This window comes from Canis lupus, chromosome X, assembly GCF_011100685.1.
Source record: "Canis lupus familiaris isolate Mischka breed German Shepherd chromosome X, alternate assembly UU_Cfam_GSD_1.0, whole genome shotgun sequence".
Taxonomy (NCBI): domain Eukaryota; kingdom Metazoa; phylum Chordata; class Mammalia; order Carnivora; family Canidae; genus Canis; species Canis lupus.
In genome coordinates this window covers 120,825,330-120,845,201 of record NC_049260.1, presented here as the reverse complement: position 1 = coordinate 120,845,201, position 19,872 = coordinate 120,825,330, and the positions used below count along the sequence as shown (strand labels likewise).

At 40.7% G+C, this 19,872-nt stretch overlaps 1 protein-coding gene across 4 annotated transcripts in view; it reads right to left on the bottom strand.

Annotated features, from left to right (window-relative positions):
• The window catches only part of PASD1 (PAS domain containing repressor 1), a 93,099-nt gene extending 90,995 nt beyond the window's left edge, over positions 1 to 2,104 (bottom strand). For 2 of the 4 annotated variants that reach the window (XM_038588568.1, XM_038588569.1), the window contains exon 1: positions 1,961 to 2,103. The gene's annotated coding sequence lies outside the window, so the exon portion shown is untranslated. Of the gene's footprint in view, positions 1 to 1,762; positions 1,880 to 1,960 lie in introns of those variants that run through there. The other 2 variants (XM_038588564.1, XM_038588566.1) reach the window with 2 other exon arrangements.
• Between the last annotated feature and the right edge of the window lie 17,768 nt (positions 2,105 to 19,872).

Genomic DNA, 19,872 nt, shown 5'->3' with positions numbered 1-19,872 from the left:
TTTTCCCAGTATCAAGCAATTAGAACTCTGGAGCTCCTCATCTGCCATTTTAAATTAGAACAGGAAAAAACACAGTTTTTCCAGGGGTTAGTCATTATATGAAAAGTTGATCCTCTTATTTCTTTTGTTTAAAGGAATAAGGCAAAAAATAACAATGCAAAATTCTCTCAATCAGTATAATGAAAATTATGCTTGCTTTTAAATTCCTTCTTTATGTGCAGGGTCAGAGAAATTGGTAGTCTACTGATACATATACCTCAGAAGAACAGTAGGGAAACTATACATACCTTGTCCTGTCCTTTCCCTCTCTCTTTTTTTTTTTTTTTTCTCCTGGCCTTGGTAGATATATGACTATCTATACTCTTTATCTTTCAGGTTTTGCTTCCACCTGGGAAAAAGCAAAATTCCCAGAAATCTTAAACATACTAGCTTCAACTTTGCTCACAACCTCCGAATCACTTGGTGCTTTACCTGCGTTTCCCTAGCGTGCTAGGCACTGACCTTGTTGCTACCACCACCACTGCCACCTGTGGGGCAAGGGCATGTAGACCTTCATGTCTTAAAAGATTTAAGAACTGATCACATGTCATGGCCATGGCCTTTTGTTTTTATATATATATTTCCATTTTTAAACTCCTAGCACATGGCTTCATGGTAGCCTTACTTTGAGAATCATAAACTACATAATTATTTACATGCAAGATTTGGCTTTACAGAATAAAGGTATATGTGTTTGTCAGTAACATAGTAAAATTTGGGACCACTGCTAAAATACCTCATTAAATTTCTCTAGCTATACATTGAGTTTACCTGGTTGATTATTAAGTAAAAACTCCATTTCTGTCACTCAGAGGAGAGTTAAAAGCTGCAGCTGCCTCCACAGGCAATCCAGCACAGAACATGCTATTCTTCCTTTTATCGATAGAAAAATCACTCAAAACTACCAGAGTTCCTTCTCCCTCACAGTCAATTTGGCTATATTTTTCAAAGAAAGAACAGCCTCAGAAAATCAATTTAAGCACAATAAAACTATTTTTAACACAAGTTGTTCTACCAACCGTAAAAGCCTCTCAAACGGAGTTGTCTACTTAATTTGGTCTTGTTTACTTTGCTTACTTCGGGAGGTCCTATTGACTTATTGCCATAGGGGCATTTGTTTATATTTATGTAGGCGTCACTTATGTATACTACAGGCTTGTAGATTCATACAGGGGGTTCAGCTTTTGTGTTATTATTATCTTTTTTAAATAATTCTAAAAGAAGGCATTTTTCTGCAGTAGCTCAGAGTTGTACGCTCTCAGTCCGGATGGGCTCAGAAGGGAGTCCTTAATGCAGACGCCCGTAGGTTTTGAAAAACGAAACTTCGGGAACCCCACGGGGGGCGGGGGGGGGGGGCTCAGCTGTTTAGCGCCGCCTTCTGCGCAAGATGTGATCCTGGAGCCCCGGGATCGAGTCCTGCGTCGGGCTCCCTGTGTGGAGCCTGCTTTTCCCTCCTCCTGTGTCTCTGCCTGCCTCTCTCTCTCTCTCTCTCTCATCAATTAATAAATAGAATCTTTAAAAAAAAACAACAACGAAACCCCAAGGGGACCGTTTGAAAATTCGCGCTTGCCCCACGGCCGTCAAACCTGGACGGCGGACGGCCTGTCGCAGCACCAGCGGCCCGGCCCGCTCGAGCCGGGACAACCTCCCGCTTTCCAGGCCGCGTCGACTGGCCCAACGCGCCGGGGAACGCCTCTCTGGCTCTGCTGCTCGCTCCGCTCACCTGCCTCGCAAGGGTGCCCGCCACGTCTAGGCGGATGCTGGGAAGCTTCTAGAAGTTTCCGAAGAGGGGCCAAAGGGGGCCTCCCGCAGTGGCAGCCGCGATGGCGCCCCTCCGGAGGCCTCGAAGCGCCGGCCTTGCCAGCCACGCACCCCGGGCCTTCGGGCCGAACCTCCCTCCCGGGACGCCCCGAAGATGTACCTGGGCGCCCGCGGCGGTGGCAGCCGGCAACGCGCCCCCCGAAGCCTGTTCGCTGCCGGGAGCCGTCGCCTGCCTGTGCTCGCTCTCTGCCTTCTGTGGGGGGAATGAAGGAGGTCTGAGGGGGGCCGGGGGGCGGCGGCGGGGGCCCTGACGGTCGGCGACGGCGGCGCTGCGTCCGCCAGCCACGAGCCCACGGGACCCAGCGGGGGGCACAGCGCATGTCCGTGGGAGCCAGAGACCGCCCCCGGAACTGGGGTGCAGGACGCCCTTTCCGCACGGCCCCCCGCTGCCGGGCCCCAAGGTTCCGCTCCCTGAAGGCGCTCGGGCTCCCCAGCGGACCTCGCCCTGTCCCTTCTCAGTCGTTGCACAAAATAGGTGCATGTGGGTGATGTAAAAATACCTCAAGGCCGCACATCGTACACCTCGAATATGTATTTTTTTGATTTGCCGACCATGTCTCAGTAGAGCTGGGGGGGTGCACCACTATGAGAGGAAGTCTTTGGATGTATTCTTTTCCCCATCCTAAAACTGAAGTGAAAACCCTACTACCCCCGAAACTACCGTAACATTGTCAACTATGCTCCCATTAAAAACAAGTTAAAATCCTGCATCCTTATGGAGTCTAGAAGGGAGTTCTTAAATGCAGTTTCACGAAGGACTCGTTTGAAGACATGACTCTTCCCAAAGTGCGTTTTATTTTGTTTTTTTAAAGATTTTATTTATTTATTTATTTATTTATGATAGTCACAGAGAGAGAGAGAGGCAGAGACACAGGCAGAGGGAGAAGCAGGCTCCATGCACCGGGAGCCCGACGTGGGATTCGATCCCGGGTCTCCAGGATCGCGCCCTGGGCCAAAGGCAGGTGCCAAACCGCTGCGCCACCCAGGGATCCCCAACGTGCGTTTTAAATAGAGTGTTCAGATTTGTGGCTGTAGCACCGTCTTCAGGTACCTCAGACCCTATGAAGTGTAACAGCTTCAGCCTGGCCTAACATCTGTTGAAATAACCAGGAAATGATAGAGCAACAAGCTTAGTGAGGCAGGCATGTACACAACACTTTCTTAAATCCTAAAGCCCAATGTTCCAGGACGGGAGAAGAGCCAGGTCCCACTCTCCCCGACTGTCATGTTCTTGTCATCCTAAAACAAATCAGTTCTTTCCGTGCCAGATTCTATGTGAGGAAGTAAGGGTCACATGTAGGTACACAATGTCAGTCATTTGTAGAGCATATCATCAGCATTAATTAACTTTAATTATATAATTAGTACCGCGTTGTCAAAGACAACATTCAAAAGAGAGAGATGATTAAAAGCATTCATCCTGATAATGACCAATCAACCTTCCACAGAAACAAAACCATGACTCGCCCCAAAAGCAGAGCAGGAGAGTCTGTGCTTAGGTATAAATCTTGGCCAATCTTAGAGACTGCAATTAACTTCTCTGAAGCCACGGTGTCCTCTCAGCAATGGACCCAGTGATAAATAGCACCTGCCTCATAGAGTACACAGGGTTCGATGGGAGGATGCACGCAAAGTGCCTGGCACAGGGCCCAGCAAGGAGGAGGCCCTGGTCAGTGAGGCTGTAATTCCCATCGGGAAGCCCAATAAAATACTCCCCAAAGGCAGGCAAAGGCTTCCAGATGTCCATCCCCTTGGAACACAGCAAGTAGGATTTGGGGGACTTCCACTGAGATTCTTCTGGTCTTGCCTGGAGGTACCACTTTACCCCTGGTCTCTCTCACGGGGGACCTGCCAATATCACAGAGTAGGCCCCCTCCTCAGAGAAAGGACAGCGATGGGTAGCCTCGACGGCAAGCCCCACAGTTCCATGGAAATCTCCAAAGTCTCCCCACAACACAAAAACAAAACAAGCAAATCAACAAGTGATGGACCATTTTATCACCGTGTGGGCATCAAACTGCCGGTTGTTTGCTTCATCCCCAGAGGAAATAAGTATCCCATTTTTACATCTCTTGAGGCAAAAGACAACACACTTGCACAAAATCGACTTCAAGTCACTCCTGGCTCATAAGAGCACTCACACTCTGTTTATCTCCAGTTGAGTATGATGTCATTTGGTGAAAAGGTAGTAATATTTCCACTACATCTGGAATACATGGATCGATGTGTGATTTGAGTTTCCATTAAAAGTCCCTCATTTTTCCTGGTATGATACTAATACCTAGTGCTACACTTTAGTGAAATATTATCTGTTGTAATTGTGGGAAAATTCGATGTTAAATACATGAGAAAAATTTAAGGAGTGCTATTTCATTCCATCTTGATTAAAAAAAAAAAAAAAAAGCAGGGACGCCTGGGTGGCTCATTGGTTGAGCATTAGCCTTTGGCTCAGGGCGTCATCCCGGAGTCCCGGGATGGAGTCCCACATCAGGCTCCCTGCGTAGAGTCTGCTTCTCATTCTGCTTCTCCTTCTGCTTCTTTCTCTCTCTCTCTCTTTCTCTCTCTCTCTGTGACTGTCATGAACAAATAAATAAAATCTTTTAAAAAATAAAGATTAAAAAAAGGCAATCAGTGAATTCTGCAAGAATCCACTTTTTTAGTCCACATCTCCATCAGCTCTGGCCTGCACCACTAACTGCAGTCCTTCCTATTCTCATTCTTGTCCCCTCCAAACTGGTCACCAGCCCAGCAGCCAGCGAGGACTCTAAAAAAGTTCATGTCACATCATTCCCCTGGTGGGAACACTGTCTGCTCTGCCCCATTGGCACTTCTGGCTATTGAGGAAAAACCCCATCCCATTCTCACCACCTCTGAAACCCTCTCAGTCATAATGGCTGCTCTTCTCTCCTCACTGCCCAACAGTTAGAACTTTGCTCTGGCTTTTACTAAATATTTTAATGTGACAAACTAGAGAAGAGCCATATTCTGGCATTGAAACCCAGAAAAAAAAGTTATTTTATTTTATTTTATTTGGTTTCAGGCGATCGTTAGCTGAAAAGAAAGACCAGTTGTTAAAATATGTTCCCAGAAGTCCTAAAGGCCCATGTGTTCTACCTATACTGTCAATTTAGTGATTTTGGAACATTCAAACGATGTATGCTATCCAGCCTACAGACTGTGAGTGAACCCTTAAGGGTCTCTTCCAAGGATGGGAGTGGGGTGGAAATGTGGAACTTGCTGGGGGCTCTGCCTTAGTGATGCTGGCATAGCTGAGTGGGTCCCTACTGATGGTTTGGCCCAATGCCCCTCATTTTCTAATTATGGACATTGAAGCCCACTGAATCCTACGGGAAGGATTGTCCAAAATGTGAGAGCTAGAGATCAGTCATGCCCAGATGAGAAGGCCTGGCTGCTCCCACTATATCAGGCCCACATGTATATTTTGCATCCACAAAAAGTCCCTATGTGTGGTTATAAGGATGTGCTTTTACTTCTTAGTATAGGGAGGGTATTTTTCATACGAGAGATTTGTGTCTTGCTTTCATGGGGACGGAGGAGGGCCTGAGTGTCTGTGCACTGGTTGTTTCCCAAGTAACATCAATTCAAAATAATCAGTCTGCCCCTGTGGTACACTTTGGGCAGCCTGCCCTTGGCGCCCACACCACAGAACCTTAAGGTGCTTTTATAGGAGAAAACATCTTCACCTAAAGACTGAACAAGACATGTTTTTATTCTCTGGTCATTTTTTCCCAGTATTTGTATAATTATTTGTACTTTCAGTTGCTATGGAAAGCAAACACTACTTACCATGACAACCGTAACAGCCTAAGGTACGCAGCGTGTTTCAGACTGAGAAGCTTCAAACATACTGAAGTGTGTGGGGCTTTAATATCCCTCCTTGAAAAAAAAAAATCAACCAAATGTTCTTCTCCCCAGAAAAGTCACCTGAGTATTCTCCACTTTCTCTGTGTTATCTGTCATGAAAAACCAGCATACCTCAAGGAATACCTGAGGGCTGAAATCAAAGGAAATTTTAGTAAAAATTGATTAAAAAAAAAAAAGGTTGGTAAGAATCAAAGAACAAATAAATGCAGATTTGCCATGTACCTATTCTGCACCAGAAATGCAGAAATTCTTTTACCTACATTTCATCTGATTGTGATTGTATCTCATTTTACAGAAGAGAGAAACAGATCCAGAGAAGTGAAATAGGGCAGCCCGGGTGGCTAAGCGGGTTAGGGCCACCTGCAGCCCAGGGTGTGATCCTGGAGACCTGGAGTCGAGTCCCATGTCGGGCTCCCTGTATGGAGCCTGCTTCTCCCTCTGCCTGTGTCTCTGCCTCTCTATCTCTCTGTGTGTGTCTCTATGAATAAATAAATCTTTAAAAAGAAAAAAAAAGAAAAGTGAAATAACTAATCCTGGGAGACAAAACTGAGATTCAAACTCAGAATGGGCTGGCCCCACCCAGCCCACCATACATGGTTTATTCCAGCAGTCTAGTCACCTGATTATTTTATTTTATTACTTTATTATTTTGTTTTTTTAAGATTTATTTATTCATTCATGATAGACATAGAGAGAGGCACAGAGACACAGGCAGAGGGAGAAGCAGGCTCCATGCTGGGAGCCCGATGCAGGACTCAATCCCGGGACTCCAGGATCGCACCCTGGGCCAAAGGCAGGCTCCAGACTGCTGAGCCACCCAGGGATCCCCTCACCTGATTATTTTAATCAGCCCAAAACCGAGGGTTCAGAATGAATTTTTGTTTAAAAAATTAGAAAACTAATATTTCTTGTTTTAAAAAATCAATCCAATCACTGGCCTTCTTGTCACTATACCTTAGGAACAACAATAACTCCCTCTCGTCTGGCTCCCGCTGCCCTGGGTCAGGTCAGGAATTATCAGGGTGGGCAGTGGGTTGGGAATTCTTGCTGCAACCCACAAAACTGGCCCTCAAAATGACAGATAATAAGTAGTATTGTTGAGGCTGTGTAGAAATTGGAACCCTCATACACTGCTGGTGGGAATGCAAAGTAGTACAGCCACATTAGAAACCAGCCTGGCAGCTCCTCAAAGGTTAAACCTAGAATTACCATAGGACCCAGCAATTTCACTCCTACGTGTGTGCCCAGGAGAATTGGGAATATATGTCCACACCAAAACTTATACAGGCACGCTCACTCAGCATTATTCATTACAGCCAAAAAGTGGAAATAACCCAAATGTCAATCGACTGATAGCTGGATAAAGAAAATAGGGTCTATCCATACAGTGGAATATTATTCAGCCATAAAAATGAGTGAAGTACTGACTCAAGATATAGTATGGGTGAAGCTTGAAAACATTATGCTAAATGACAGAAAGTGGTCACAAAAAGACACATACGGTATGATTCTACCTAGATGAATACCTGGAGTTGTGGATTCACAGAGACAGAATGTAGAATACAATGGTGAGCTGGTTCCCAGGAGTTCGAGGAAAGAGGAAATGAAAAGTTGTCATTTATGGGAATAAAGTTTCAGTATTGCAACATGAAAGGAGTTCTGGAGATTGGTTGCACAACCACGTGAATGTACTTAATACTATTCAACTGTGTGCTTTAAAATGGTTAAGGGGCACCCGGGTGGCTCAGTGGTTGAGCATCTGCATTTGGCTCAGGCCCTCATGATCCCGGGGTCCTGGGATCGAGTCCTGCATCAGGCTCCCTGCAGGAAGCTTGCTTCTCCCTCTGCCTGTGTTTCTGCTTCTCTCTCTCTCTCTCTCTCTCTCTCTGTCTCTCGTGAATAAATAAATAAAATCTTTTTTAAAAAAGTAAAATAGAAAGTTTCATGTTATGCATCTTTAACCATAAGAAAGATTCCTCTTATAAGGAAATGTCCAGAATAGGCAAAGCTATGAGGGGCAGAGTACATGAGAATAGGTTGGGGGAGGACAGGGGGACTGCCTACCAAAGGGGACAGGGTACCTTTTGGGGGGGGGAGGGGCAGGGTATCTTTGGGGAGTGATGATATGTTCTGGAATTACATAATGGTGGTGTTCACACAATCTTCTTTATACGCCGGAAAACCACTGAATTGTACTCCTCTAAAGGGTAAATTTTAGGATATGTGAATTATATATCAATCAAAAATCGGAAGTGAGAAAATGAGAGTCTAGGAGTGAGAACTGGTGTGTATGGCGGAAATGACAGGGAGGGGAGGAGAGGAAGTTGACAATTATGAGAAACCACGCAAAGGCAAGGAATGCACGGACCTGCTTGGCCACAAACAGCTCATTGTACTGTGGTTGCGGACAATCATGTGCCACAGTCAGCTCAAGGCAAGGGTGGGCTTCATGGCTGGAGACCAAATATTTGAACAAAATATGTACACTTCTTTATGATTATTCTAACTTTTTAAAAAATTTTTATTTGTTTATGATAGGCACACAGTGAGAGAGAGAGAGGCAGAGACACAGGCAGAGGAAGAAGCAGGCTCAATGCACCGGGAGCCTGAAGTGGGATTCGATCCCGGTCTCCAGGATCGTGCCCTGGGCCAAAGGCAGGCGCTAAACCACTGCGCCACCCAGGGATCCCTCTTTATGATTATTTTAAATGTGACACAAAATTACTGTGAAACTCAGTTGATAACTAGCGGCTAACTAGTCAGTAGCTAACTAGAGGCTACAAAGAAATAATTAATGAACAAATGCTGAGACTCTATTTGCATACAATCTGAAAGCATATCTTTTGAGTAAGTCCTACCTCGGCCTCACCACCGATGTTGGATAATAGAAATCACTGTGGACAGCTACCAGGATACTAGGGTAAATTAACAATGAGCATCATTTATTTAACCTATCTGAGACAATCTACTGCCTACTGCATTTGTTACTAGTGCATCAAAGCCCTTGATTTATGGCAATTTATGGCACAAGTTCCTGGCTGTCCCATGGAACAAGGAATTGTCACAAACCCTTTAGAATGAAGGAAAGCGAGAAAACTGTTGGAAATGGAACTGAGCCTTCAACTTGAAAAGAGCCCTTGGCACTTGTGGAACACTGAACTCAATGTTCTTCACTATGGAACTAATTATCAACAGAAGTGTTGCCTATACCAAATCCAGCAGGTGAGCCCCTACTCAGATTGCTCTTGCAAGCTTGTTTTTTTTCTTTTTTTTTTTGTTTTGTTTTTTTGTTTTTTTGTTTTGAGGACAACTATTACTTTCCTATCACTGAGGAAAATGACCAAGGTTGAATGCACATAGAGTCAATCTCAAGTCATGCTAGAGATACTATTAAGCTTAAGCAGACCATGGAACAAAATAGAGTTCAGAGGGCGACCCAGGTATATATGGGATCAGAGGATGTGATAAAAGTGGTGCCACAGGTTATAGGAAAGGATAGATTACTTGGTGAATGGTGCTGCAAAAATTGTCTCAGTTTAGGCAAAAAAAAAAAAAATCAAAGTAGGTTTCCATCTAACAATCTATATGAAGGCGGATTCCTGATGGTTTCAAAAATAATTATCAAAGGAAAAAATAACATCGGAAAGGAAATTGCAAAAATATTTTTTCATCTTGGAGTAGGGAAGAATTCCTTAAATAAGAAAATTTTTGGTTTTTTTCTGAACCCAAAGATGTGAGATGAAAATGAATGCATTTGATTTCATTCCAATTAAAGATTTTTGTTTAATGAAGGACATCATGGATAAAATTGAAGACAGATGGTAAGATGGGAGAAAAATTTGCAATATCGAAAGCCAACAACAACTAATATTTTAAAAGCATCACCAAAAGGATAGGAAGCCTAATAGAAAAATGGAAAAAGAATAAAGGAACAAAACATTTATAAAAGAGGAAACCCGAAAAGCAAGTACATAAAATATTACAACTCATTAATTAGTGCAAAATAAAATATTTATGTGGTATCACCCTACATCTGTTGGCCTGGAGAATATCTGAAAGTTATAGATTACTAATTGTTGACAAAACTGAGGTATTACAGGAATCCTCATGCTTTGCTGTGGGAGCACAGACAGGGCCAGCTTTTTGCAGAACAGTCCAGCACTACTCAGTTAAATTAAGTATACACAATAGCCTGGCAATTTTGCTTTTGTATATCTGTTTGCATGTATGTATTTGTGTACGTATATGTGTAAAATTTTAACTTGTACACATGTTCATAGCAGCATTATTCATGATAGCTATAAAGGCGAAAGCAATATAAATGTCCATTGACTGATGAATAGATAAACAAAATATGGTATATCCGTGTGATGTGATGTTATTTAGCCATAAAAATGAAGTACTGATTCATGCTACAATATGGATGAACTTTGAAAGCATTATGCATGCCAAGTGAAGTAAGCCAAACACAAAAGGACAATTACTGTATGATTCCATTTATATGAATATCTAGAACCCATATCTAGATGAAGCCACAGAGAAAGTTAATTAATGATTGTTAAGTACTAGGGATACAGGGAGATGGTACTTGGCTGATAAAGGATATGGCATTTCTTTTTTGGGTGATGATAATGTTCTAAACTTAGATTGTAGTGACTGCTATGCAACCTGTGAGTATATTAAAACCATTGAATTATGTGCTTTAAACAGATGGGTTTGTGGTATGTGAATTATATTACAATAAATCTGTTATTTAAAAAGGAAGGAATGGCTGAGTGAAGTAAGTCAGTCGGAGAAGGACAAGCATTATATGTTCTCATTCATTTGGGGAATATAAATAATAGTGAAAGGGAATATAAGGGAAGGGAGAAGAAATGGGTGGGAAATATCAGAAAGGGAGACAGAACGTAAAGACTGCTAACTCTGGGAAATGAACTAGGGGTGGTAGAAGGGGAGGAGGGCGGGGGGTGGGAGTGAATGGGTGACGGGCACTGGGGGTTATTCTGTATGTTGGCAAATTGAACACCAATAAAAAATAAATTAAAAAAATAAAAAATAAAAAGGAAGGAATGAATGGATGCATGAATACATGAAATAAATAAAAATATAAGCAGGGTTTTGCATGGACTTATGATGAGAATGTGCCCAGAAGCGGGTGATTAATTCAGTCTTCTGCTCCAGTGGTATCTGCCTCTGAGATGACAAGTCACTTCCCAGAGATGGCTCTAATTTGAAGCAGAAAGGGAGAGTTTGGGGCAGCCAGAGAGAAACAGGTGAGTATTCAGAGAGCCCCAGATCTGCCCTGGGACCTCCAGGAATTCCAGGGGGAAGCTAGGGTATATACCATAGGGGGAAAGAGTTCTCAGAAAATCTCTCATCTAAACTGCAAAATTAGTTCCATAAAAAGTCCTTTCAGTTGACTACTCAATAGATCCCTCTTCCTATGTGGTTAGAAAATATATTCTTCGTGAGGTCTACTTTTTCTAAGTTTTCTCTATTTGCAGTTTGTTCTTTCATGCCCAATTATCATGCGTAATTTAACTGCATGATTTAATTAACTACCAAAATGCAAAAGTGCAAAATTTTATGTATAAATAATTAGTGACACAGGCAAATTCTTGTTACTTTAGAACGAACAGCTGGTAGCTAATTGTGCTCACAATTACCTAATTGTAGGTTTAGCAACTTTCGGACTTGTTTTATATTCAAAATAGTTTCCATCTTCTTTAATTTAAAAAATTGTTCTAAATTTAAAAGAAGAGTACATCTAAGTGAAAGGTTATAATACGATTTTGTAAAACATTCAGAAGAATACTATGTGGAATAAAATCTAATTACAACACAAATTAATGTTCCATCGAGAGTAGATGAGATGGAGTTTAGGACTGTGTTTATTGTCGAAGGTAACAGATTCTCTAAGACTGACAAAATCCAACGGGAGGAGATGTGAAAACATTCACAAAAAGTAAAAGACGGAAGAAAAAAACCACTGTGAAGTAAATGAATGTATGTCCAATGGTTTTATATATCCTGGGGGCACAAATGAGGAAAGATGTAAACAAAAATTAGGTTAGGAAAGGAGCTAAAGACAAAAGAAAACCAACCAAACAAACAAACAAAAAAAACCCCTGCAACTCCAGTAAGAATTTTGAATCTCGAAGTAAGCAATGTTGGGGGAAATGAAACATCTTGCTTCTGTGTGTTGTAGCTAACCATTGGATGACTCATTTTTCTAGCAAGTCGGAATCCTTGGAAAACAATATGGTGGCTGACGTGTGTGAGCACAGCCTTTGACACAGTCATCTCCTTCCTAATTATAATCCCCAAAGGGAAAACAAATCTGGCATAAAGCTACACATTATAGGTTTGCACAGTATATGAATGATTCCAGGAATGGAGCATAGCAACGTGAATATTGCAAAATAAATAGATTAAGTTCTAAGATTTTAATAAATAAGCAAAGTGAAAAGACTGCCTCATTCAATATTATGCTCAGGGTGTTTTCAGAAAGCCATTAAAACCAATTTAAAAGTATATGTCCTTTAAAAATAGTGAAAGGGGGATCCCTGGGTGGCGCAGCGGTTTGGCGCCTGCCTTTGGCCCAGGGCGCGATCCTGGAGACCCAGGATCGAATCCCACGTCGGGCTCCCGGTGCATGGAGCCTGCTTCTCCCTCTGCCTGTGTCTCTGCCGCTCTCTCTCTCTGTGACTATCATAAATAATAAATAAAAATAAAAATAAAAAAAAATAAAAATAGTGAAAGGGAATGAAGGGGAAAGGAGAAAAAATAAGTGGGAAATATCAGAAAGGGAGACAGAACATGAGAGACTCCTAACTCTGGGAAACGAACTAGGGGTGGTGGAAGGGGAGGTGGGCTGGAGGTGGGGGTGACTGGGTGACGGGCACTGAGGGGGGCACTTGATGGGATGAGCACTGGGTGTTATTCCATATGTTGGCAAATTGAACACCAATAAAAATTTTATAAAAAAAAGAAATAAAAGTATATGTCCTTTCTCATAATGAATCTTCCACTTTGACATAAGAGGAACAAGAGTTAATATCTTGGTTTGAGACAAGACATATTTTTGGCTATTTTGTTTGTTATGGTGACTATTGTTTCCGGTCAATAAACTTCCACAATCAGCATTAATTCAACTATGCAGTTTCAAGTATTTTGAATGGAACTGAACCAAATATATCTGTCGATGTTTGATTTTTAAGACTAGCATGCAGGTGATTCTTTTAAATCTTGCTATGTTTTAGACGAATAGTATATTTGGGGCACAGCTCACTTGCCAAATAAGAGTCCAAGTTTAAAAACAATATATATGTATATGTTATCTATATCTATTATCGACTCAGAAGAAAAACTAAACCCTTTTCATAAATCCATGCTCTCGTATCATTTACTGAGTATTTGTGAAGCCGAGTCCCTTTCTTTTCTACTGATTTATTCATAATCATACAAATTCAGCTAGTGGCTTTAATTCTCAACTCAGTTTGATTCTGTAAGCACATACTGACTATCTACTATACACAAAGCAACACATTTTTTCAGGAACATTTCATCAGAAATATTTCAGCAGCAACATTTCAGAGCTATTTCCTCAGAGAAATACATAGCTTGTTAACATTAGAATTGCTACTTTACATACAATGGCATTTAGATTGGGGATGTTTATATTTACATATTAATCAAACCAAATGCATCAGTCTTCACCACCATCCCCTCCTCCTGCTTTCCAGCTTCTAGTCAAGAGAAACTATTTTGAAATGGAAAGGAGAATCATTTTTCCAGATGCTTGACACAACTGTGTGTTTTTTTTGTATCCTTAAAATCACCTGTTTCATCTCCTTAATTAACCACACCATCCATTTTGTCTAGCATTGATTTTTGCTCTTCTCTAACCTTTAATATCAACATTCTCTGTTGGATTATCTATTTATGATGATAAACATCCTCTAAGACTTACTTCTCTAGCTAGATGATAATTATGCAAGAAATGGGGACCAAGCCTACTATTTCAATGTGTTTTTTTACTGTTGAGAACACAACCTGCCATAAGAACACAAAAAGTAAATGTGGATTGATTGCTTGATAACCGTGCAGTATAATCTGCAAATAAACTGTAAACAACTGATGCACATATTAACTCCTTAAAATTCTGGAAAAGCTATAATCAGTCTTTTAAAAATGCAACCAAATTTCAAAAATCCTATCAGACACTGGGAGTTGTCCTAAAATATTTAAAAATTGAGCTTAAGGAACATTTTAAAAGGCATTTTCCTTATTTCTACATTTGCCAGCAACACACACGAAGGTGCAAAAACAGTTACCAGGACCTGTACCAAGATAGAGGTAGGAATGACATGCAAACACGATGCCACTGACTTAGAAATGAATGACTTCAAATTTACTTTTAAGACTGGGATCCTCCTTAGTTGTATGTCCCTTCCCTACCCACACCCTCAAATGCACGCATACATCCACATTAGTAAACATCATCTTGAAATCTACCAAATATGAAACTTCAATGTTTCTTGGCTTGATTTATGGTGAATTCAGAATGTCTAAGTTAAGAATTTGTAATGTTTGATTGTAGAGGAAACTCATGGCTGATCAAGTAAAAAAAAAAATCTCTTGGGGAACTTAATTTAGGGTTTCTCCCTTGAAGGAAAATGACCAAGCCCTGCCTAACGTCAGCCCCAGGGAAAGACTTCAGGATCAGGAAGAAGGATTTACAAATTCTTAAAATTGCCCTCTGTTTATAGTTTAATTTTGAAGACTCAACAATTCTGTTAAATTCTGCTCAGTGCCTTAACCAGAGTGCTTCCATATTGAAAGCATTAAGTGAAATAGCTTCTGGCTGGAAAATACAAACAAGTTTCATTTATCTCGATCACTAAGAACTGGAGAAGGCCCACCCTGCCTGGCAAATGAGCAATTAGCTTCTTGGATTTGTGCGGCTCATTGAAAATACTTAATGAACTTGCTAATATTCACTGCCTGTTGAGGAATTAGCTGATTCCGCAGCCCCACATGTATATGATGAGGGCTGGAAGCTCTTGGGCAGGTTGTTTCAGCACTTCTGGATCCCACCAATGGAAATAAAAATCACTAATAGTCTAAGAGAGAAAGAGAGAGAGAGAGAGAGAGAGAGAGAGAGAGAGAGAATCAATATTAACAAGCATCTCAAAAGCCATAAGCTGCCCAGTGCATACAAACAACAGGGCCCTAAAAAAAGTGCCTTAACAAAAGTGTTCGGGTCTTCTTCCCCACTGATTTCTTAAAACCTCATGGCCTTACATTTCGTGGAATGCAATCAGTTCCACCTTACAGGAACCTGAGTTTTGTCCCGCTCCTACATGAATTCACTATTTACTCACACCTAATACTTGAAAATGGGCTAACGTGCAACATTGGCCTGGGGGACTGGATAGTGTTTGGTGTCAGGCCAAAAAGTGGAAAATGATTCCCTTTGAATGTTTTCAGATTGTATACTTCCTTGCTGATGTGGTAAAATAAGCTCCAATTTAGATGGCCCTTCTGGATAATGTTGCATGTTGGTTTGTTGTTGGACATCACATATCTCTTTTCAACTCTAATTATTTGTTTATTTGAACTAGTCTTAGCTGTGGTCAGTGGTGAAATGTGAAGGGCTAATTTCAGCAGATGTTTGAAGCCAGCTCTGCAGGGAGCCTCTACCCAGGACCCCTGTGTAGGATGACGGGGGTAGGGCATGGAGGTCAGGGTCAGAGGTAAATCAGCATCAGCTTCCAGAGAGTGAAAGCAGAATCAAACCAGAGACAGGCCAGGGTCTGTCTGGTCCTGGGAATTGGGAAAGAAAGATGGCACACAGTGAGTGATAAGTTTGGTATAGAACACAGAGGGAGGCAATGATGCAGGGAGTTAAGGCCCGAGTAGCCGAGAGCAGAGAGAAGCTAAACCAGCATCTAAGTGTATGGATGGGCTGAGAACAGGACCAGACCAAACTTGATGCTTAGTCGTTACCTTCTAGAGAATGAGGTATAGGAAGGAGAATGTGTGCTATTTCCCTGCTAATTATTGCTACCCAGACTTACCGTTTTGGAAATATACCTCCTTGATCACAAAAACAGGTTGAGAGGAGAACAGGCAAGGCTGAAGGGACCCTTATCCATCCACACAGCTGTATGAGTCAGCAGTGCCTTGGTGCGTGAAGGGTCCTCTGAGCATTCATTTCCATGCTCATCTCCTGTGGAACATCTCAAAGAAGACCCTTGCCCCTTTGTTCATTTCAAAATAGATTGATCTGCGTCTGAGAGATGTATCTATCAAACAGGGACAGATGATCCATCAGCTGATTCATGAGTTATTAGGGCAGCTAGGCCCACATAAATACAAACGGTATTCAAATGAAGGTAACCTTTCTGTGCAAAAAGGTCCCTGCCAATTAAAACTTGTGAAAGTTGTCTTTGTCCTTCGTGGAACAGCATGGTTGTTCAATAGGTGCCAGTCAATTATGTTGAACTTTAAATTGAATATTCAAAATATTTACATAATACCTCTTCAAGCTAAATTGAAAATTTCAAAAATATATATATTTAAATCACACTCTCATTGGGTGAAAATAGAGGCCATGGACAAAATGTTATTTTTGTTGGAGAGTAAGTGACCTTTTCATGTAATAATTTCAAAGGGTCACTTAATCAACAGACAGATCTCTGGGGTTATCATTTGTGTTTTTTACCAACATTATCCCAGCATTGTATTGGCAACTGTGAAGAGTATACATTGTGCTTTTGAAAAAACAGAGACTAATAGGAATTGTTTTCCCTATAAATAATGCATCAGGAAGAAAACAGAGTCCTTTTCATTATTATTTGTCAAGTACTTTACTTTAATCATTTTGGAACAATTGAACATACATCATCTTTGTCTCTTTTTATGATTATAAAAGCAATGTGTCTTTGTGAAAAAATTAAAAACTGGCAGGACAAGCTTAAAAACACATAATCTCATCAGGCAGAAACAATCATGATACTGACTCGGTACACTTCCTTTCATTTATATTTCTTTTACATAATTGAGACCACATTGTGCACTCAATTTTATACTCTGTAGAAATTACCATTATCATAGGTTTCTTCATGTAATTAAATTAAACTATACAACCTGATTTTAACGTCTGCATGATAATATATTTTATGGAGACACCATAATTTATTTAAACATACCCTTCATGTTGTACAGACTTACCCAATTGTATGTTGTGCACCTGAAATGAATGTAACACTGTGTGTCAATTATAGGTCAATAAGAAAATACCCCCAATAAAAAAAAATACTATTTAGGTTGTTTCTAATTTTCCCTATTACAATGTGATAGTTGTGCATAAGACGATTGCTTTAGAATCATGTCAAAGAAATGATGTGCATAAAGGTATTTCCTTAGAGTACAAAGAAATGGAATTAATTCTTAACATCAAGAAAGGTCTGATGGCACCTTGATACACATCGCCAAATTGTTTAACGCAAGATGGCTAAAAACTGATTTTTTCAAATGACTAAGTTCTCCAATAGAATAGAATTTGAATAATTTTGAAAGGAGCTGTTTACTTATAATCCAGCTTTGTTTTATCTGTTACTTCTGGACTTGCTGATATCAACTAACCAATAACTTAACATGTATGAAAGCATAGCACTCCTAGAATTCTGAACAGTCCGAGCTTGGAGACATCTTATTTTATAGGAAGGGACTTCTGGAGCAAAGAGACATGGGACAGGGAACCAACAAAGCTGAGACTCAGCTTTAAATCTCCTGAGTCAGGGATCCCTGGGTGGCGCAGCGGTTTGGCGCCTGCCTTTGGCCCAGGGCGCGATCCTGGAGACCCGGGATCGAATCCCACATCGGGCTCCGGGTGCATGGAGCCTGCTTCTCCCTCTGCCTGTGTCTCTGCCTCTCTCTCTCTCTCTCTGTGACTATCATAAATAAATAAACATTAAAAAAAATTAAAAAAAAAATCTCCTGAGTCGCAGCCCAGCGTTCTTCTCATTGCAGGGTTTTTAAAAAATATTAAAGATCCCCACAATTTCCTTTTAAATCTTGACCAAGTCAGCCCATTAGCACCACTGTGTTTCAACACAGAAGGTCAGGTACTTTTTTTACTATTAGCCAAGGATTTCATACAGCAAGTTATCTGGAATGGATATATATGATTGTTCACTTTCTGATCCTTTTTCGAAGTGTACCTTACAGTTTGTGCACTTCTCTCTCATCATGTTATACTTAAACACATTTAAAAATCCTGGGCTATAGTATATAGAGAAGTTGAATCACTGTGCTTTATACCTGAAACTAATGTAACATTATCTGTCAGTTATACTCAAAATTTTAAGACTATTAAGAAGTTTTTTTTTTTTTATTGGTGTTCAATTTACTAACATACAGAATAACCCCCAGTGCCCGTCACCCATTCACTCCCACCCCCTGCCCTCCTCCCCTTCTACCACCCCTAGTTCATTTCCCAGAGTTAGCAGTCTTTACGTTCTGTCTCCCTTTCTGATATTTCCCACACATTTCTTCTCCCTTCCCTTATAGTTTTTTTTTAAAAATCATACATTACATAGAAGCAAGAAATCTCTAACTCAATAAATCAGGTATGACACAAAAAGTATACTCTCCTCTGCATACATGGAAAACCGTCTGTATACTCACTGGAAAATAAAATGTTATATGTTTTCTCTTTTAATTAAAAATGATTGCATCCACCTGAAAAATGAAGGCATAAGATCTCATCAACAAAAATTAGATCAAAGAGACAATAAATGGATAATTATAGACTATGAAACAATGAAAACCAATAGAGTTTATATCAAATCTATGAAATATATCTGAAGAAGTATTCAGAGGTAAATAGATGCCTTTTAGTATTTTTTAAAAATGAAAAGAAAATAAAATTGCTAATATTTTGGAAAGGAAACATTAAATCTCAGATAATGAGGCAGTGTGATAGATGTTCTGACCGTGGGCCCCCAAATCAGATGGCTTGCACCCAAAATCCAACTCTATCACATTCATAGTGGTATGATGGGCAGGTTATTGAACTTCTCAGAAATTTAATTTTCAAAACTGGAAAATATCCAGATAGCAAACATTCTGTGTTAAGAGAGTAAATATTTTAGGCTTCTGTGGGCCACTGATGGTCTCTCTCTCAACCTTAGATAAATAATGAGTGTGGCCACTGGGTGGGGGCAAAACATGCTGCTTCAAAATGCACCACTTTGGCATATTGATTATTTCGAATTAAAGTTACTTAAGAAACAGCCAGTACAAAAAGAACACTCTGACCCTCCTTTGTCTCCCTGAAAACAGGAAATAAATCTCCCATGTAAAAGGTATGCTCCCTGTACCAGGAGGAAGAGAGGCGTTCTTATCACCAGAGATAGGGAATTTAAGGCTGCAAAACCTGTATAAATAAACCTTGTTACTTCCTCGCTAATTTACCACCTCCAGCCCAAACTTCTTTGTCTTATCAGTTCTTCACGAATGCCTTGTTTCTCTGCCTAAAAGGCATAAAATCTGCCTGCTTGGGTCACTTCTTTGAGTCTCCTATTTTTAGGAGGTCTTATATATACAAAATTAAATCTGTTTTTCTCCTGTCATTCTTTCTTATGTCAATTCAATGATTACATCAGCCAAAGAACCCAAAGGGAAGATGGAAAAGGTTTCCTCCCCTACGCTATGTTCCATTTGTCTCACTAAAACTTTATTTGCAAAACAGGCAACTAGAGGCAGAATTTAGTCCCATGTGGGCTGTGGTTTGCTGCCTTTAAATCACAGTGTTTCATGATATTTAATTAAATATAATAAAGTTTGTGAAGTACTCTACAGAGAAAACTAGGATAGTATAGAAAATACCGCCCGCCCCCTTACGCACACATACATATAACATTGCATTCCTAGGCGAAATCCTACTTGGTCATGGCACATAATCCTTTTTATATGTTGTTGGATTCACTGTACTATCACTTTGTTGAGGTTTTTTTTTTTTTGCATCAATATTCATAAGGAATATTAATTGGTAGTTTTCTTGTAACATCTTTGCTTTTGGTATCAGGGTATAACACTGGCCTCACAGAATACATT